Raw genomic sequence first — 20,539 nt, forward strand, 5'->3', positions numbered from 1 at the left:
TCACTCAGTCTGTCAGTCACTCAGTCAGTCACTCACTCAGACAGTCACTCACTCACTCACTCACTCAGTGACTCACTCACTCAGTCAGTCACTCACTCAGTCAGTCACTCACTCATTCACTCACTCAGTCAGTCTCTCAGTCAGTCAGTCACTCACTCAGACAGTCAGTCACTCACTCACTCAGTCACTCACTTAGTGACTCAGTCAGTCACTCACTCAGACAGTCAGTCACTCACTCACTCACTCACTCAGTCAGTCTCTCAGTCAGTCACTCAGTCAGTCAGTGACTCACTCACTCTGTCAGTCACTAAGTCAGTCACTCACTCACTCACTCATTATTTCAGTCAGTCTGTCACTCAGTCAGTCAGTCATATTTTCAGGGCTGAGCCGCCAGCTGGTCCGTCAGTCAGTCAGTCAGTCACTCACTCACTCACTCACTCATTCAGTCACTCACTCACTCACTCCGTCAGTCACTCACTCACTCAATCAGTCACAGTCAGTCAGTCAATCACTCACTCCCTCAGTCAGTCAGTCACTCACTCACTCACTCGCTGAGTAACTCAGTCAGTCTGTCAGTCAGTCAGTCACTCACTCACTCAGACAGTCAGTCACTCACTCACTCACTCAGTCAGTCACTCACTCACTCACTCACTTAGTCACTCACTCACTTACTGACTCAGTCAGTCAGTCACTCAGACAGTCAGTCAGTCTGTCAGTCAGTCGGTCACTCACTCACTCAGTCACTTAGTCAGTCAGTCACTCACACACTCACTCACTCACTCACTCACTTAGTGACTCACTCAGTCAGTCACTCACTCACTATTTCAGTCAGTCAGTCACTCACTCACTCACTCACTCAGTCTCTGTCACTCACTCAGTCAGTCAGTCAGTCACTCACTCAGTCACTCACTCACTATTTCAGTCAGTCAGTCACTCAGTCAGGGACCGTCATGTTTTCAGGGCTGAGCCGCCAGCCGGTCCGTCAGTCAGTCAGTCAGTCAGTCAGTCACTCACTCAGTCACTCACTCATGTCGTAACCAGTTTGTTTGTTTGTTTGTTTTTTGCATCGTCCCTGACAAATAAACTAATAAAGTAAATCCACAGCTGCCATTATCACTGGAAAGTCTGGGGATCACTTACCAACAACTGAAAACAATAATAATTTTCACTCTGTGTGGCTACTAGCACTGCAGTATGTGAATTGGATTTTTTTTCGTTTTTTCTTTTTTTTTTTTGCAATGAGTCTAACGTGCATAGACATGAGCCAATTTTACGACAAATGTATGCATATTACCTCATTTAAATGCGTGCAAATAGCGCGAGAGCACCGAGACGCTGTTTCCTGGGCAGTTACACTGTTTCCTTGTTGTCTTGTTTGTGCAGGTTTAGCGGCCGCAAAAGCCTCACAACCCTTTTGTGTATTGGCCGGTGAGTGTTCTGCCAGACTGGCGGGTATTTGGGAAGCTCCTACTGTGAGCTGCCCCTCATGCCTCAGCACCCAGCCGACCAGTCGTGTAACTTAAGTGACGTTGTTGGTCACCTGATCCAGCGGCCCAAACATGATCACTCACTCAGTGACTCAGTAACCCAGTCAGTCACTCACTCAGTAACTCAGTCAATCTGTCAGTCTCTCCATCACTCACTCACTCAGTCACTCACTCAGTCTGTCAGTCACTCACTCAGTCACTCACTCAGACAGTCACTCACTCACTCAGTGACTCACTCACTCAGTCAGTCTGTCAGTCACTCAGTCAGTCACTCATTCACTCACTCAGTCACTCTCAGTCAGTCAGTCACTCATTCACTCACTCACTCAGACAGTCAGTCACTCACTCAGTCAGCCACTCACTCAGACAGTCAGTCACTCACTCACTCAGTCAGTCACTCACTCAGTCAGTCACTCACTCAGTCAGTCACTCACTCACTCACTCAGTCAGTCTCTCAGTCAGTCAGTCACTCACTCAGACAGTCAGTCACTCGCTCACAAAGTCACTCACTTAGTGACTCAGTCAGTCACTCACTCAGACAGTCAGTCACTCACTCACTCAGTCAATCAGTCACTCAGTCAGTCAGTCAGTCACTCAGTCAGTCAGTGACTCACTCACTCACTCACTCACTCAGTCAGTCACTAAGTCAGTCACTCACTCACTCACTCACTCATTATTTCAGTCAGTCTGTCACTCAGTCAGTCAGTCATGTTTTCAGTGCTGAGCCGCCAGCTGGTCCGTCAGTCAGTCACTCACTCACTCACTCACTCAGTCACTCACTCACTCACTCAGTCACTCACTCACTCACTCAATCAGTCACAGTCAGTCAGTCAATCACTCACTCCCTCAGTCAGTCACTCACTCACTCACTCGCTGAGTAACTCAGTCAGTCAGTCAGTCAGTCACTCACTCAGACAGTCAGTCACTCACTCAGTCAGTCACTCACTCGCTCACTCAGTCAGTCACTCACTCAGTCACTCAGTCACTTACTGACTCAGTCAGTCAGTCACTCAGACAGTCAGTCAGTCAGTCAGTCACTCACTCAGTCACTCACTTAGTGACTCAGTCAGTCACTCAGTCAGTCTGTCAGTCAGTTGGTCACTCACTCACTCACTCACTAACTTAGTGACTCACTCACTCACTCATTCACTCACTCACTCACTATTTCATTCAGTCAGTCAGTCAGTCAGTCACTCAGTCAGGGACCGTCATGTTTTCAGGGCTGAGCCGCCAGCTGGTCCGTCAGTCAGTCAGTCAGTCAGTAACTCACTCAGTCACTCACTCACTCATGTCGTAACCAGTTTGTTTGTTTGTTTGTTTTTTGCATCGTCCCTGACAAATAAACTAATAAAATAAATCCACAGCTGCCATGATCACTGGAAAGTCTGGGGATCACTTACCAACAACTGAAAACAATAATAATTTTCACTCTGTGCGGCTACTAGCACTGCAGTATGTGAATTGGATTTTTTTTCGTTTTTTCTTTTTTTTTTTTGCAATGAGGCTAACGTGCATAGAAATGAGCCAATTTTACGACAAATGTATGCATATTACCTCATTTAAATGCGTGCAAATATTGCGAGAGCACCGAGACGCTGTTTCCTAGGCAGTTACACTGTTTCCTTGTTGTCTTGTTTGTGCAGGTTTAGCGGCCGCAAAAGCCTCACAACCCTTTTGTGTATTGGCCGGTGAGTGTTCTGCCAGACTGGCGGGTATTTGGGGAGCTCCTACTGTGAGCTGCCCCTCATGCCTCAGCACCCAGCCGACCAGTCGTGTAACTTAAGTGACGTTGTTGGTCACCTGATCCAGCGGCCCAAACATGATCACTCACTCAGTGACTCAGTAACTCAGTCAGTCACTCAATCAGTCAATCAGACAGTCTCTCCATCACTCACTCACTCAGTCACTCACTCAGTCTGTCAGTCACTCACTCAGACAGTCACTCACTCACTCACTCACTCACTCAGTGACTCACTCACTCAGTCAGTCTGTCAGTCACTCAATCAGTCACTCATTCACTCACTCAGTCACTCTCAGTCAGTCAGTCACTCATTCACTCACTCACTCACTCAGACAGTCAGTCACTCACTCAGTCAGCCACTCACTCAGACATTCAGTCACTCACTCACTCATTCAGTCAGTCTCTCAGTCAGTCAGTCACTCAGTCAGTCACTCACTCACTCAGACAGTCAGTCACTCACTCAGTCAGTCACTCACTCATTCACTCACTCAGTCAGTCTCTCAGTCAGTCACTCACTCAGACAGTCAGTCACTCACTCACTCAGTCACTCACTTAGTGACTCAGTCAGTCACTCACTCAGACAGTCAGTCACTCACTCACTCACTCACTCAGTCAGTCTCTCAGTCAGTCACTCAGTCAGTCAGTGACTCACTCACTCTGTCAGTCACTAAGTCAGTCACTCACTCACTCACTCACTCATTATTTCAGTCAGTCTGTCACTCAGTCAGTCAGTCATGTTTTCAGGGCTGAGCCGCCAGCTGGTCCGTCAGTCAGTCAGTCACTCACTCACTCACTCACTCAGTCAGTCACTCACTCAGTCACTCAATCAGTCACAGTCAGTCAGTCAATCACTCACTCCCTCAGTCAGTCAGTCACTCACTCACTCGCTGAGTAACTCAGTCAGTCTGTCAGTCAGTCAGTCACTCACTCACTCAGACAGTCAGTCAGTCACTCACTCACTCAGTCAGTCACTCACTCATTCACTCAGTCACTCACTCACTTACTGACTCAGTCAGTCAGTCACTCAGACAGTCAGTCAGTCGGTCACTCAGTCACTCACTCACTCAGTCACTTAGTCAGTCAGTCACTCACACACTCACTCACTCACTCCCTTACTCACTCAGTCAGTCAGTCACTCACTCACTATTTCAGTCAGTCAGTCACTCACTCACTCACTCAGTCTCTGTCACTCACTCAGTCAGTCAGTCACTCACTCACTCACTCAGTCACTCACTCAGTCACTCACTTAGTGAGTCAGTCAGTCAGTCAGTCACTCAGTCAGTCACTCACTCAGTCACTCACTTAGTGACTCAGTCAGTCAGTCACTCAGTCAGTCTGTCAGTCAGTTGGTCACTCACTCACTCACTAACTTAGTGACTCACTCACTCACTCACTCACTCAGTCACTCACTCACTATTTCAGTCAGTCAGTCACTCAGTCAGGGACCGTCATGTTTTCAGGGCTGAGCCGCCAGCCGGTCCGTCAGTCAGTCGGTCAGTCAGTCAGTTAGTCAGTCAGTCACTCACTCACTCACTCACTCATGTCGTAACCAGTTTGTTTGTTTGTTTGTTTTTTGCATCGTCCCTGACAAATAAACTAATAAAATAAATCCACAGCTGCCATGATCACTGGAAAGTCTGGGGATCACTTACCAACAACTGAAAACAATAATAATTTTCACTCTCTGCGGCTACTAGCACTGCAGTATGTGAATTGGATTTTTTTTTCGTTTTTTCTTCTTTTTTTTTGCAATGAGGCTAACTTGCATAGAAATGAGCCAATTTTACGACAAATGTGTGCATATTACCTCATTTAAATGCGTGCAAATAGCGCGAGAGCACCGAGACGCTGTTTCCTGGGCAGTTACACTGTTTCCTTGTTGTCTTGTTTGTGCAGGTTTAGCGGCCGCAAAAGCCTCACAACCCTTTTGTGTATTGGCCGGTGAGTGTTCTGCCAGACTGGCGGGTATTTGGGGAGCTCCTACTGTGAGCTGCCCCTCATGCCTCAGCACCCAGCCGACCAGTCGTGTAACTTAAGTGACGTTGTTGGTGACCTGATCCAGCGGCCCAAACATGATCACTCACTCAGTGACTCAGTACCTCAGTCAGTCACTCACTCAGTAACTCAGTCAATCTGTCAGTCTCTCCGTCACTCACTCCCTCAGTCACTCACTCACTCACTCAGTCTGTCAGTCACTCAGACAGTCACTCACTCACTCACTCAGTGACTCAGTCATTCACTCAGTCAGTCTATCAGTCACTCAGTCAGTCACTCACTCACTCACTCACTCAGTCACTCTCAGTCAGTCAGTCACTCATTCACTCACTCACTCACTCACTCAGACAGTCACTCACTCACTCAGTCACTCACTCAGTCAGCCACTCACTCAGACAGTCAGTCACTCACTCACTCAGTCAGTCACTCACTCACTCAGTCAGTCACTCACTCACTCAGTCAGTCTCTCAGTCAGTCAGTCACTCACTCAGACAGTCACTCACTCACTCACTCAGTCACTCACTTAGTGACTCAGTCAGTCAGTCACTCAGACAGTCAGTCACTCACTCACTCAGTCAATCAGTCACTCAGTCACTCAGTCAGTCAGTGACTCACTCACTCACTCAGTCAGTCACTAAGTCAGTCACTCACTCACTCATTATTTCAATCACTCACTCACTCAGTCAGTCACTAAGTCAGTCACTCACTCACTCACTCAGTCAGGGACAGTCATGTTTTCAGGGCTGAGCCGCCAGCTGGTCCGTCAGTCAGTCAGTCATTCACTCACTCACTCACTCACTAACTCAGACACAGTCAGTCACTCAGTCAGTCAGTCACTCACTCAGTCAGTCAGTCAGTCGGTCAGTCACTCACTCACTCACTCACTCACTCACTCACTCACTAACTCAAGTCACGGTCAGTCACTCACTCACTCAGTCAGTCACTCACTCAGTCACTCACTCACTCAGTCACTCACTCAGACAGTCAGTATCGCAGTCAGTTGGTCACTCAGTCACTCACTCACTCAGTCAGTCAGTCACTCACACACTCAGTCAATCAGTCACTCACTCAGTCACTCACTCACTCACTCACTATTTCAGTCAGTCAGTCACTCACTCAGTCAGTCAGTGAGTCACTCACTCACTCACTCACTCAGTGACTCACTCAGTAACTCAGTCAGTCTGTCAGTCTCTCGGTCACTCACTCACTCAGTCTGTCAGTCACTCACTCAGACAGTCACTCACTCACTCACTCACTCAGTGACTCAGTCATTCACTCACTCACTCACTCACTCAGTCTGTCAGTCAGTCACTCAGTCAGTCACTCACTCACTCAATCACTCACTTAGTGACTCAGTCAGTCACTCAGTCAGTCAGTCAGTCAGTCAGTCACTCACACACTCAGTGACTCACTCACTCACTCAGTCAGTCACTCGCTATTTCAGTCAGTCAGTCACTCACTGACTCACTCAGTCACTCACTCAGTCAGGGACAGTCATGTTTTCAGGGCTGAGCCGCCAGCTGGTCCGTCAATCAGTCAGTCATTCACTCACTCGCTCACTCACTCACTAACTCAGACACAGTCAGTCACTCAGTCAGTCAGTCACTCAGTCAGTCAGTCAGTCGGTCAGTCAGTCACTCACTCACTCACTCACTCACTCACTCAGTCACTCTCAGTCAGTCAGTCAGTCACTCACTCACTCACTCAGACAGTCAGTCACTCAGTCACTCACTCAGTCAGCCACTCACTCACTCACTCAGACAGTCAGTCACTCACTTACTCAGTCAGTCAGTCACTCAGTCAGTCAGTCAGTCAGTCACTCAGTCAGTCAGTCACTCAGTCACTCACTTAGTGAGTCAGTCAGTCAGTCAGTCACTCAGTCAGTCACTCACTCACTCAGTCACTCACTTAGTGACTCAGTCAGTCAGTCACTCAGTCAGTCACTCACTCAGTCAGTCACTCAGTCAGTCAGTCACTCACTCAGTCACTCACTCAGACAGTCAGTCACGCAGTCAGTTGGTCACTCAGTCACTCACTCACTCAGTCAGTCAGTCACTCACACACTCAGTCAATCAGTCACTCACTCAGTCACTCACTCACTCACTCACTCACTATTTCAGTCAGTCAGTCACTCACTCAGTCAGTCAGTGAGTCACTCACTCACTCACTCACTCACTCACTCACTCACTCAGTGACTCACTCAGTAACTCAGTCAGTCTGTCAGTCTCTCGGTCACTCACTCACTCAGTCTGTCAGTCACTCACTCAGACAGTCACTCACTCACTCACTCAGTGACTCAGTCATTCACTCACTCACTCACTCACTCAGTCTGTCAGTCAGTCACTCAGTCAGTCACTCACTCACTCAATCACTCACTTAGTGACTCAGTCAGTCACTCACTCAGTCAGTCAGTCAGTCAGTCACTCACACACTCAGTGACTCACTCACTCACTCAGTCAGTCACTCGCTATTTCAGTCAGTCAGTCACTCACTGACTCACTCAGTCACTCACTCAGTCAGGGACAGTCATGTTTTCAGGGCTGAGCCGCCAGCTGGTCCGTCAATCAGTCAGTCATTCACTCACTCGCTCACTCACTCACTAACTCAGACACAGTCAGTCACTCAGTCAGTCAGTCACTCAGTCAGTCAGTCAGTCGGTCGGTCAGTCACTCACTCACTCACTCACTCACTCACTCAGTCACTCTCAGTCAGTCACTCACTCACTCACTCAGACAGTCAGTCACTCAGTCACTCACTCAGTCTGTCAGTCACTCACTCAGACAGTCACTCACTCACTCACTCACTCACTCACTCAGTGACTCAGTCATTCACTCACTCACTCACTCAGTCTGTCAGTCACTCAGTCAGTCACTCACTCACTCAATCACTCACTTAGTGACTCAGTCAGTCACTCACTCAGTCAGTCAGTCAGTCAGTCAGTCACTCACACACTCAGTGACTCACTCACTCACTCACTCACTCACTCACTCACTCACTCAGTCAGTCACTCGCTATTTCAGTCAGTCAGTCAGTCACTCACTGACTCACTCAGTCACTCACTCAGTCAGGGACAGTCATGTTTTCAGGGCTGAGCCGCCAGCTGGTCCATCAATCAGTCAGTCATTCACTCACTCGCTCACTCACTCACTAACTCAGACACAGTCAGTCACTCAATCAGTCAGTCACTCACTCAGTCAGTCAGTCACTCACTCACTCACTCGCTGAGTAACTCAGTCAGTCTGTCAGTCAGTCAGTCACTCACTCACTCACTCACTCAGACAGTCATTCACTCACTCACTCACTCAGTCAGTCTGTCAGTCAGTCACTCAGTCAGTCAGTCAGTCACTCACTCACTCACTCACTCACACAGTCAGTCAGTCAGTCCGTCAGTCACTCACTCAGACAATCAGTCACTCACTCAGTCAGTCACTCACTCACTCAGTCACTCACTTAGTGGCTCAGTCAGTCAGTCACTCAGTCAGTCTGTCAGTCAGTCAGTCAGTCAGTCAGTCAGTCACTTAGTCACTCACACACTCAGTGACTCACTCAGTGACTCACTCACTCACTCAGTGACTCACTCAGTTCGTCACTCAGTCAGTCATTCAGTCACTCACTCACTCAGTCACTCACTCACTGACTCAGTCAGGGACCGTCATGTTTTCAGGGCTGAGCCGCCAGCTGGTCCGTCAGTCAGTCAGTCAGTCAGTCACTCACTCACTCACTCAGTCAGTCACTCACTCACTCACTCACTCAATCACAGTCAGTCACTCACTCACTCACTCACTCACTCACTCAGTGACTTACTCACTCACTCAGTCAGGCAGTCACTCACTCAGTCAGTCAGTCACTCAGTCAATCAGTCACTCACTCACCCAGTCACTCACTCACTCAGTCAGCCAGTCAGTCAGTCACTCACTCACTCACTCACCCAGTCACTCAGTCAGTCACTCAGTCAGTCAGTCCCTCACTCAATCAGTCGCTAACTCAGTCACTCAGTCAGTCAGTCAGTCAGTCACTCACTCACTCACTCAGTCACTCACTCGGTCACTCACTCACTCATGTCGTAACCAGTTTGTTTGTTTGTTTGTTTTTTGCATCGTCCCTGACAAATAAACTAATAAAATAAATCCACAGCTGCCATGATCACTGGAAAGTCTGGGTCTCACTTACCAACAACTGAAAACAATAATAATTTTCACTCTGTGCGGCTACTAGCACTGCAGTATGTGAATAGGATTTTTTTTTTCGTTTTTTCTTCTTTTTTTTTGCAATGAGGCTAACTTGCATAGAAATGAGCCAATTTTACGACAAATGTATGCATATTACCTCATTTAAATGCGTGCAAATAGCGCGAGAGCACCGAGACACTGTTTCCTGGGCAGTTACACTGTTTCCTTGTTGTCTTGTTTGTGCAGGTTTAGCGGCCGCAAAAGCCTCACAACCCTTTTGTGTATTGGCCGGTGAGTGTTCTGCCAGACTGGCGGGTATTTGGGGAGCTCCTACTGTGAGCTGCCCCTCATGCCTCAGCACCCAGCCGACCAGTCGTGTAACTTAAGTGACGTTGTTGGTCACCTGATCCAGCGGCCCAAACATGATCACTCACTCAGTGACTCAGTAACTCAGTCAGTCACTCACTCAGTAACTCAGTCAATCTGTCAGTCTCTCCGTCACTCACTCCCTCAGTCACTCACTCACTCACTCAGTCTGTCAGTCACTCAGACAGTCACTCACTCACTCACTCAGTGACTCAGTCATTCACTCAGTCAGTCTGTCAGTCACTCAGTCAGTCACTCACTCACTCACTCACTCAGTCACTCTCAGTCAGTCAGTCACTCATTCACTCACTCACTCACTCACTCAGACAGTCACTCACTCACTCAGTCACTCACTCAGTCAGCCACTCACTCAGACAGTCAGTCACTCACTCACTCAGTCAGTCACTCACTCACTCAGTCAGTCACTCACTCACTCAGTCAGTCACTCACTCAGTCAGTCAGTCAGTCACTCACACACTCAGTGACTCACTCACTCACTCACTCACTCACTCAGTCAGTCACTCGCTATTTCAGTCAGTCAGTCAGTCACTCACTGACTCACTCAGTCACTCACTCAGTCAGGGACAGTCATGTTTTCAGGGCTGAGCCGCCAGCTGGTCCATCAATCAGTCAGTCATTCACTCACTCGCTCACTCACTCACTAACTCAGACACAGTCAGTCACTCAATCAGTCAGTCACTCACTCAGTCAGTCAGTCACTCACTCACTCACTCGCTGAGTAACTCAGTCAGTCTGTCAGTCAGTCAGTCAGTCACTCACTCACTCACTCAGACAGTCATTCACTCACTCACTCAGTCAGTCTGTCAGTCAGTCACTCAGTCAGTCAGTCACTCACTCACTCACTCACTCACTCACTCACACAGTCAGTCAGTCAGTCCGTCAGTCACTCACTCAGACAATCAGTCACTCACTCAGTCAGTCACTCACTCACTCAGTCACTCACTTAGTGGCTCAGTCAGTCAGTCACTCAGTCAGTCTGTCAGTCAGTCAGTCAGTCAGTCAGTCACTTAGTCACTCACACACTCAGTGACTCACTCAGTGACTCACTCACTCACTCAGTGACTCACTCAGTTCGTCACTCAGTCAGTCATTCAGTCACTCACTCACTCACTCACTCAGTCACTCACTCACTGACTCAGTCAGGGACCGTCATGTTTTCAGGGCTGAGCCGCCAGCTGGTCCGTCAGTCAGTCAGTCAGTCAGTCACTCACTCACTCACTCAGTCAGTCAGTCACTCACTCACTCACTCACTCAATCACAGTCAGTCACTCACTCACTCACTCACTCAGTGACTTACTCACTCACTCAGTCAGGCAGTCACTCACTCAGTCAGTCAGTCACTCAGTCAATCAGTCACTCACTCACCCAGTCACTCACTCACTCAGTCAGCCAGTCAGTCAGTCAGTCACTCACTCACTCACTCACCCAGTCACTCAGTCAGTCACTCAGTCAGTCAGTCCCTCACTCAATCAGTCGCTAACTCAGTCACTCAGTCAGTCAGTCAGTCACTCACTCACTCACTCACTCACTCAGTCACTCACTCGGTCACTCACTCACTCATGTCGTAACCAGTTTGTTTTTTTGTTTGTTTTTTGCATCGTCCCTGACAAATAAACTAATAAAATAAATCCACAGCTGCCATGATCACTGGAAAGTCTGGGTCTCACTTACCAACAACTGAAAACAATAATAATTTTCACTCTGTGCGGCTACTAGCACTGCAGTATGTGAATAGGATTTTTTTTTTCGTTTTTTCTTCTTTTTTTTTGCAATGAGGCTAACTTGCATAGAAATGAGCCAATTTTACGACAAATGTATGCATATTACCTCATTTAAATGCGTGCAAATAGCGCGAGAGCACCGAGACACTGTTTCCTGGGCAGTTACACTGTTTCCTTGTTGTCTTGTTTGTGCAGGTTTAGCGGCCGCAAAAGCCTCACAACCCTTTTGTGTATTGGCCGGTGAGTGTTCTGCCAGACTGGCGGGTATTTGGGGAGCTCCTACTGTGAGCTGCCCCTCATGCCTCAGCACCCAGCCGACCAGTCGTGTAACTTAAGTGACGTTGTTGGTCACCTGATCCAGCGGCCCAAACATGATCACTCACTCAGTGACTCAGTAACTCAGTCAGTCACTCACTCAGTAACTCAGTCAATCTGTCAGTCTCTCCGTCACTCACTCCCTCAGTCACTCACTCACTCACTCAGTCTGTCAGTCACTCAGACAGTCACTCACTCACTCACTCAGTGACTCAGTCATTCACTCAGTCAGTCTGTCAGTCACTCAGTCAGTCACTCACTCACTCACTCACTCAGTCACTCTCAGTCAGTCAGTCACTCATTCACTCACTCACTCACTCACTCAGACAGTCACTCACTCACTCAGTCACTCACTCAGTCAGCCACTCACTCAGACAGTCAGTCACTCACTCACTCAGTCAGTCACTCACTCACTCAGTCAGTCACTCACTCACTCAGTCAGTCTCTCAGTCAGTCAGTCACTCACTCACTCACTCAGTCACTCACTTAGTGACTCAGTCAGTCAGTCACTCAGACAGTCAGTCACTCACTCACTCAGTCAATCAGTCACTCAGTCACTCAGTCAGTCAGTGACTCACTCACTCACTCAGTCAGTCACTAAGTCAGTCACTCACTCACTCATTATTTCAATCACTCACTCACTCAGTCAGTCACTAAGTCAGTCACTCACTCACTCACTCAGTCAGGGACAGTCATGTTTTCAGGGCTGAGCCGCCAGCTGGTCCGTCAGTCAGTCAGTCATTCACTCACTCACTCACTCACTAACTCAGACACAGTCAGTCACTCAGTCAGTCAGTCACTCACTCAGTCAGTCAGTCGGTCAGTCACTCACTCACTCACTCACTCACTCACTAACTCAAGTCACGGTCAGTCACTCACTCACTCAGTCAGTCACTCACTCAGTCAGTCACTCACTCAGTCACTCACTCAGACAGTCAGTCACGCAGTCAGTTTGTCACTCAGTCACTCACTCACTCAGTCAGTCAGTCACTCACACACTCAGTCAATCAGTCACTCACTCAGTCACTCACTCACTCACTCACTCACTATTTCAGTCAGTCAGTCACTCACTCACTCAGTCAGTCAGTGAGTCACTCACTCACTCACTCACTCACTCAGTGACTCACTCAGTAACTCAGTCAGTCTGTCAGTCTCTCGGTCACTCACTCACTCAGTCTGTCAGTCACTCACTCAGACAGTCACTCACTCACTCACTCAGTGACTCAGTCATTCACTCACTCACTCACTCACTCAGTCTCTCAGTCAGTCACTCAGTCAGTCACTCACTCACTCAATCACTCACTTAGTGACTCAGTCAGTCACTCACTCAGTCAGTCAGTCAGTCAGTCACTCACACACTCAGTGACTCACTCACTCACTCAGTCAGTCACTCGCTATTTCAGTCAGTCAGTCACTCACTGACTCACTCAGTCACTCACTCAGTCAGGGACAGTCATGTTTTCAGGGCTGAGCCGCCAGCTGGTCCGTCAATCAGTCAGTCATTCACTCACTCGCTCACTCACTCACTAACTCAGACACAGTCAGTCACTCAGTCAGTCAGTCACTCAGTCAGTCAGTCAGTCGGTCAGTCAGTCACTCACTCACTCACTCACTCACTCACTCACTCAGTCACTCTCAGTCAGTCAGTCAGTCACTCACTCACTCACTCAGACAGTCAGTCACTCAGTCACTCACTCAGTCAGCCACTCACTCACTCACTCAGACAGTCAGTCACTCACTTACTCAGTCAGTCAGTCACTCACTCAGTCAATCAGTCAGTCAGTCACTCAGTCAGTCAGTCACTCAGTCACTCACTTAGTGAGTCAGTCAGTCAGTCACTCAGTCAGTCACTCACTCACTCAGTCACTCACTTAGTGACTCAGTCAGTCAGTCACTCAGTCAGTCACTCACTCAGTCAGTCACTCACTCAGTCACTCACTCAGACAGTCAGTCACGCAGTCAGTTGGTCACTCAGTCACTCACTCACTCAGTCAGTCAGTCACTCACACACTCAGTCAATCAGTCACTCACTCAGTCACTCACTCACTCACTCACTATTTCAGTCAGTCAGTCACTCACTCAGTCAGTCAGTGAGTCACTCACTCACTCACTCACTCACTCAGTGACTCACTCAGTAACTCAGTCAGTCTGTCAGTCTCTCGGTCACTCACTCAGTCTGTCAGTCACTCACTCAGACAGTCACTCACTCACTCACTCAGTGACTCAGTCATTCACTCACTCACTCACTCACTCAGTCTGTCAGTCAGTCACTCAGTCAGTCACTCACTCACTCAATCACTCACTTAGTGACTCAGTCAGTCACTCACTCAGTCAGTCAGTCAGTCAGTCACTCACACACTCAGTGACTCACTCACTCACTCAGTCAGTCACTCGCTATTTCAGTCAGTCAGTCACTCACTGACTCACTCAGTCACTCACTCAGTCAGGGACAGTCATGTTTTCAGGGCTGAGCCGCCAGCTGGTCCGTCAATCAGTCAGTCATTCACTCACTCGCTCACTCACTCACTAACTCAGACACAGTCAGTCACTCAGTCAGTCAGTCACTCAGTCAGTCAGTCAGTCGGTCAGTCAGTCACTCACTCACTCACTCACTCACTCACTCACTCAGTCACTCTCAGTCAGTCACTCACTCACTCACTCAGACAGTCAGTCACTCACTCAGTCTGTCAGTCACTCACTCAGACAGTCACTCACTCACTCACTCACTCACTCACTCAGTGACTCAGTCATTCACTCACTCACTCACTCAGTCTGTCAGTCACTCAGTCAGTCACTCACTCACTCAATCACTCACTTAGTGACTCAGTCAGTCACTCACTCAGTCAGTCAGTCAGTCAGTCAGTCAGTCACTCACACACTCAGTGACTCACTCACTCACTCACTCACTCACTCACTCAGTCAGTCACTCGCTATTTCAGTCAGTCAGTCAGTCACTCACTGACTCACTCAGTCACTCACTCAGTCAGGGACAGTCATGTTTTCAGGGCTGAGCCGCCAGCTGGTCCATCAATCAGTCAGTCATTCACTCACTCGCTCACTCACTCACTAACTCAGACACAGTCAGTCACTCAATCAGTCAGTCACTCACTCAGTCAGTCAGTCACTCACTCACTCACTCACTCGCTGAGTAACTCAGTCAGTCTGTCAGTCAGTCAGTCACTCACTCACTCACTCAGACAGTCATTCACTCACTCAGTCAGTCTGTCAGTCAGTCACTCAGTCAGTCAGTCAGTCACTCACTCACTCACTCACACAGTCAGTCAGTCAGTCCGTCAGTCACTCACTCAGACAATCAGTCACTCACTCAGTCAGTCACTCACTCACTCAGTCACTCACTTAGTGGCTCAGTCAGTCAGTCACTCAGTCAGTCTGTCAGTCAGTCAGTCAGTCAGTCACTTAGTCACTCACACACTCAGTGACTCACTCAGTGACTCACTCACTCACTCAGTGACTCACTCAGTTCGTCACTCAGTCAGTCATTCAGTCACTCACTCACTCAGTCACTCACTCACTGACTCAGTCAGGGACCGTCATGTTTTCAGGGCTGAGCCGCCAGCTGGTCCGTCAGTCAGTCAGTCAGTCAGTCACTCACTCACTCACTCAGTCAGTCAGTCACTCACTCACTCACTCAATCACAGTCAGTCACTCACTCACTCACTCACTCAGTGACTTACTCACTCACTCAGTCAGGCAGTCACTCACTCAGTCAGTCAGTCACTCAGTCAATCAGTCACTCACTCACCCAGTCACTCACTCACTCAGTCAGCCAGTCAGTCAGTCAGTCAGTCACTCACTCACTCACTCACCCAGTCACTCAGTCAGTCACTCAGTCAGTCAGTCCCTCACTCAATCAGTCGCTAACTCAGTCAGTCAGTCAGTCACTCACTCACTCACTCACTCAGTCACTCACTCGGTCACTCACTCACTCATGTCGTAACCAGTTTGTTTGTTTGTTTGTTTTTTGCATCGTCCCTGACAAATAAACTAATAAAATAAATCCACAGCTGCCATGATCACTGGAAAGTCTGGGTCTCACTTACCAACAACTGAAAACAATAATAATTTTCACTCTGTGCGGCTACTAGCACTGCAGTATGTGAATAGGATTTTTTTTTTCGTTTTTTCTTCTTTTTTTTTGCAATGAGGCTAACTTGCATAGAAATGAGCCAATTTTACGACAAATGTATGCATATTACCTCATTTAAATGCGTGCAAATAGCGCGAGAGCACCGAGACACTGTTTCCTGGGCAGTTACACTGTTTCCTTGTTGTCTTGTTTGTGCAGGTTTAGCGGCCGCAAAAGCCTCACAACCCTTTTGTGTATTGGCCAGTGAGTGTTCTGCCAGACTGGCGGGTATTTGGGGAGCTCCTACTGTGAGCTGCCCCTCATGCCTCAGCACCCAGCCGACCAGTCGTGTAACTTAAGTGACGTTGTTGGTCACCTGATCCAGCGGCCCAAACATGATCACTCACTCAGTGACTCAGTAACTCAGTCAGTCACTCACTCAGTAACTCAGTCAATCTGTCAGTCTCTCCGTCACTCACTCCCTCAGTCACTCACTCACTCACTCAGTCTGTCAGTCACTCAGACAGTCACTCACTCACTCACTCAGTGACTCAGTCATTCACTCAGTCAGTCTGTCAGTCACTCAGTCAGTCAGTCACTCACTCACTCACTCAGTCACTCTCAGTCAGTCAGTCAGTCACTCATTCACTCACTCACTCACTCACTCACTCAGACAGTCACTCACTCACTCAGTCACTCAGTCAGTCACTCACTCACTCAGTCAGTCACTCACTCACTCAGTCAGTCTCTCAGTCAGTCAGTCACTCACCCAGACAGTCACTCACTCACTCACTCAGTCACTCACTTAGTGACTCAGTCAGTCAGTCACTCAGACAGTCAGTCACTCACTCACTCAGTCAATCAGTCACTCAGTCACTCAGTCAGTCAGTGACTCACTCACTCACTCAGTCAGTCACTAAGTCAGTCACTCACTCACTCATTATTTCAATCACTCACTCACTCAGTCAGTCACTAAGTCAGTCACTCACTCACTCACTCAGTCAGGGACAGTCATGTTTTCAGGGCTGAGCCGCCAGCTGGTCCGTCAGTCAGTCAGTCATTCACTCACTCACTCACTCACTAACTCAGACACAGTCAGTCACTCAGTCAGTCAGTCACTCACTCAGTCAGTCAGTCGGTCAGTCACTCACTCACTCACTCACTCACTCACTCACTCACTCACTCACTAACTCAAGTCACGGTCAGTCACTCACTCACTCAGTCAGTCACTCACTCAGTCAGTCACTCACTCAGTCACTCACTCAGACAGTCAGTCACGCAGTCAGTTGGTCACTCAGTCACTCACTCACTCAGTCAGTCAGTCACTCACACACTCAGTCAATCAGTCACTCACTCAGTCACTCACTCACTCACTCACTCACTCACTCACTCACTATTTCAGTCAGTCAGTCACTCACTCAGTCAGTCAGTGAGTCACTCACTCACTCACTCACTCAGTGACTCACTCAGTAACTCAGTCAGTCTGTCAGTCTCTCGGTCACTCACTCACTCAGTCTGTCAGTCACTCACTCAGACAGTCACTCACTCACTCACTCAGTGACTCAGTCATTCACTCACTCACTCACTCACTCAGTCTGTCAGTCAGTCACTCAGTCAGTCACTCACTCACTCAATCACTCACTTAGTGACTCAGTCAGTCACTCACTCAGTCAGTCAGTCAGTCAGTCACTCACACACTCAGTGACTCACTCACTCACTCAGTCAGTCACTCGCTATTTCAGTCAGTCAGTCACTCACTGACTCACTCAGTCACTCACTCAGTCAGGGACAGTCATGTTTTCAGGGCTGAGCCGCCAGCTGGTCCGTCAATCAGTCAGTCATTCACTCACTCGCTCACTCACTCACTAACTTGGACACAGTCAGTCACTCAGTCAGTCAGTCACTCAGTCAGTCAGTCGGTCAGTCAGTCACTCACTCACTCACTCACTCACTCAGTCACTCTCAGTCAGTCAGTCTGTCAGTCACTCACTCACTCAGACAGTCAGTCACTCAGTCACTCACTCAGTCAGCCACTCACTCACTCACTCAGACAGTCAGTCACTCACTTACTCAGTCAGTCAGTCACTCACTCAGTCAGTCAGTCAGTCACTCAGTCAGTCAGTCACTCAGTCACTCACTTAGTGAGTCAGTCAGTCAGTCAGTCACTCAGTCAGTCACTCACTCACTCAGTCACTCACTTAGTGACTCAGTCAGTCAGTCACTCAGTCAGTCACTCACTCAGTCAGTCACTCACTCAGTCAGTCACTCACTCAGTCACTCACTCAGACAGTCAGTCACGCAGTCAGTTGGTCACTCAGTCACTCACTCACTCAGTCAGTCAGTCACTCACACACTCAGTCAATCAGTCACTCACTCAGTCACTCACTCACTCACTCACTCACTCACTATTTCAGTCAGTCAGTCACTCACTCAGTCAGTCAGTGAGTCACTCACTCACTCACTCACTCACTCACTCAGTGACTCACTCAGTAACTCAGTCAGTCTGTCAGTCTCTCGGTCACTCACTCACTCACTCAGTCTGTCAGTCACTCACTCAGACAGTCACTCACTCACTCAATCAGTGACTCAGTCATTCACTCACTCACTCACTCACTCAGTCTGTCAGTCAGTCACTCAGTCAGTCACTCACTCACTCAATCACTCACTTAGTGACTCAGTCAGTCACTCACTCAGTCAGTCAGTCAGTCAGTCACTCACACACTCAGTGACTCACTCACTCACTCAGTCAGTCACTCGCTATTTCAGTCAGTCAGTCACTCACTGACTCACTCAGTCACTCACTCAGTCAGGGACAGTCATGTTTTCAGGGCTGAGCCGCCAGCTGGTCCGTCAATCAGTCAGTCATTCACTCACTCGCTCACTCACTCACTAACTCAGACACAGTCAGTCACTCAGTCAGTCAGTCACTCAGTCAGTCAGTCAGTCGGTCAGTCAGTCAGTCAGTCAGTCAGTCAGTCAGTCAGTCAGTCAGTCAGTCAGTCAGTCAGTCACTCACTCACTCACTCACTCACTCACTCACTCACTCAGTCACTCTCAGTCAGTCACTCACTCACTCACTCACTCAGACAGTCAGTCACTCAGTCACTCACTCAGTCAGCCACTCACTCACTCACTCAGACAGTCAGTCACTCACTTACTCAGTCAGTCACTCACTCACTCACTCAGTCAGTCAGTCAGTCAGTCACTCAGTCACTCAGTCACTCAGTCACTCACTTAGTGAGTCAGTCAGTCAGTCAGTCAGTCACTCAGTCAGTCACTCACTCACTCAGTCACTCACTTAGTGACTCAGTCAGTCAGTCACTCAGTCAGTCTGTCAGTCAGTTGGTCACTCACTCACTCACTCACTCACTAACTTAGTGACTCACTCACTCACTCACTCGCTCACTCACTCACTCACTCACTCACTCACTCACTCACTCACTCACTATTTCAGTCAGTCAGTCACTCAGTCAGGGACCGTCATGTTTTCAGGGCTGAGCCGCCAGCCGGTCCGTCAGTCAGTCAGTCAGTCAGTCAGTCAGTCAGTCAGTCAGTCAGTCACTCACTCACTCACTCACTCACTCACTCACTCACTCACTCACTCACTCATGTCGTAACCAGTTTGTTTGTTTGTTTGTTTTTTGCATAGTCCCTGACAAATAAACTAATAAAATAAATCCACAGCTGCCATGATCACTGGAAAGTCTGGGGATCACTTACCAACAACTGAAAACAATAATATTTTTCACTCTGTGCGGCTACTAGCACTGCAGTATGTGAATTGGATTTTTTTTTCGTTTTTTCTTCTTTTTTTTTGCAATGACGCTAACTTGCATAGAAATGAGCCAATTTTACGACAAATGTATGCATATTACCTCATTTAAATGCGTGCAAATAGCGCGAGAGCACCGAGACGCTGTTTCCTGGGCAGTTACACTGTTTCCTTGTTGTCTTGTTTGTGCAGGTTTAGCGGCCGCAAAAGCCTCACAACCCTTTTGTGTATTGGCCGGTGAGTGTTCTGCCAGACTGGCGGGTATTTGGGGAGCTCCTACTGTGAGCTGCCCCTCATGCCTCAGCACCCAGCCAACCAGTCGTGTAACTTAAGTGACGTTGTTGGTGACCTGATCCAGCGGCCCAAACATGATCACTCACTCAGTGACTCAGTACCTCAGTCAGTCACTCACTCAGTAACTCAGTCAATCTGTCAGTCTCTCCGTCACTCACTCCCTCAGTCACTCACTCACTCACTCACTCAGTCTGTCAGTCACTCAGACAGTCACTCACTCACTCACTCACTCAGTGACTCAGTCATTCACTCAGTCAGTCTGTCAGTCACTCAGTCAGTCACTCACTCACTCACTCACTCACTCAGTCACTCTCAGTCAGTCAGTCACTCATTCACTCACTCACTCACTCAGACAGTCAGTCACTCACTCAGTCACTCACTCAGTCAGCCACTCACTCAGACAGTCAGTCACTCACTCACTCACTCACTCAGTCAGTCACTCACTCACTCAGTCAGTCACTCACTCACTCACTCACTCAGTCAGTCTCTCAGTCAGTCAGTCGGTCAGTCACTCACTCACTCACTCACTCACTCACTCACTAACTCAGTCACGGTCAGTCACTCACTCACT

Source organism: Lampris incognitus, chromosome 2, assembly GCF_029633865.1.
Source record: "Lampris incognitus isolate fLamInc1 chromosome 2, fLamInc1.hap2, whole genome shotgun sequence".
Classification (NCBI taxonomy): Eukaryota; Metazoa; Chordata; class Actinopteri; order Lampriformes; family Lampridae; genus Lampris; species Lampris incognitus.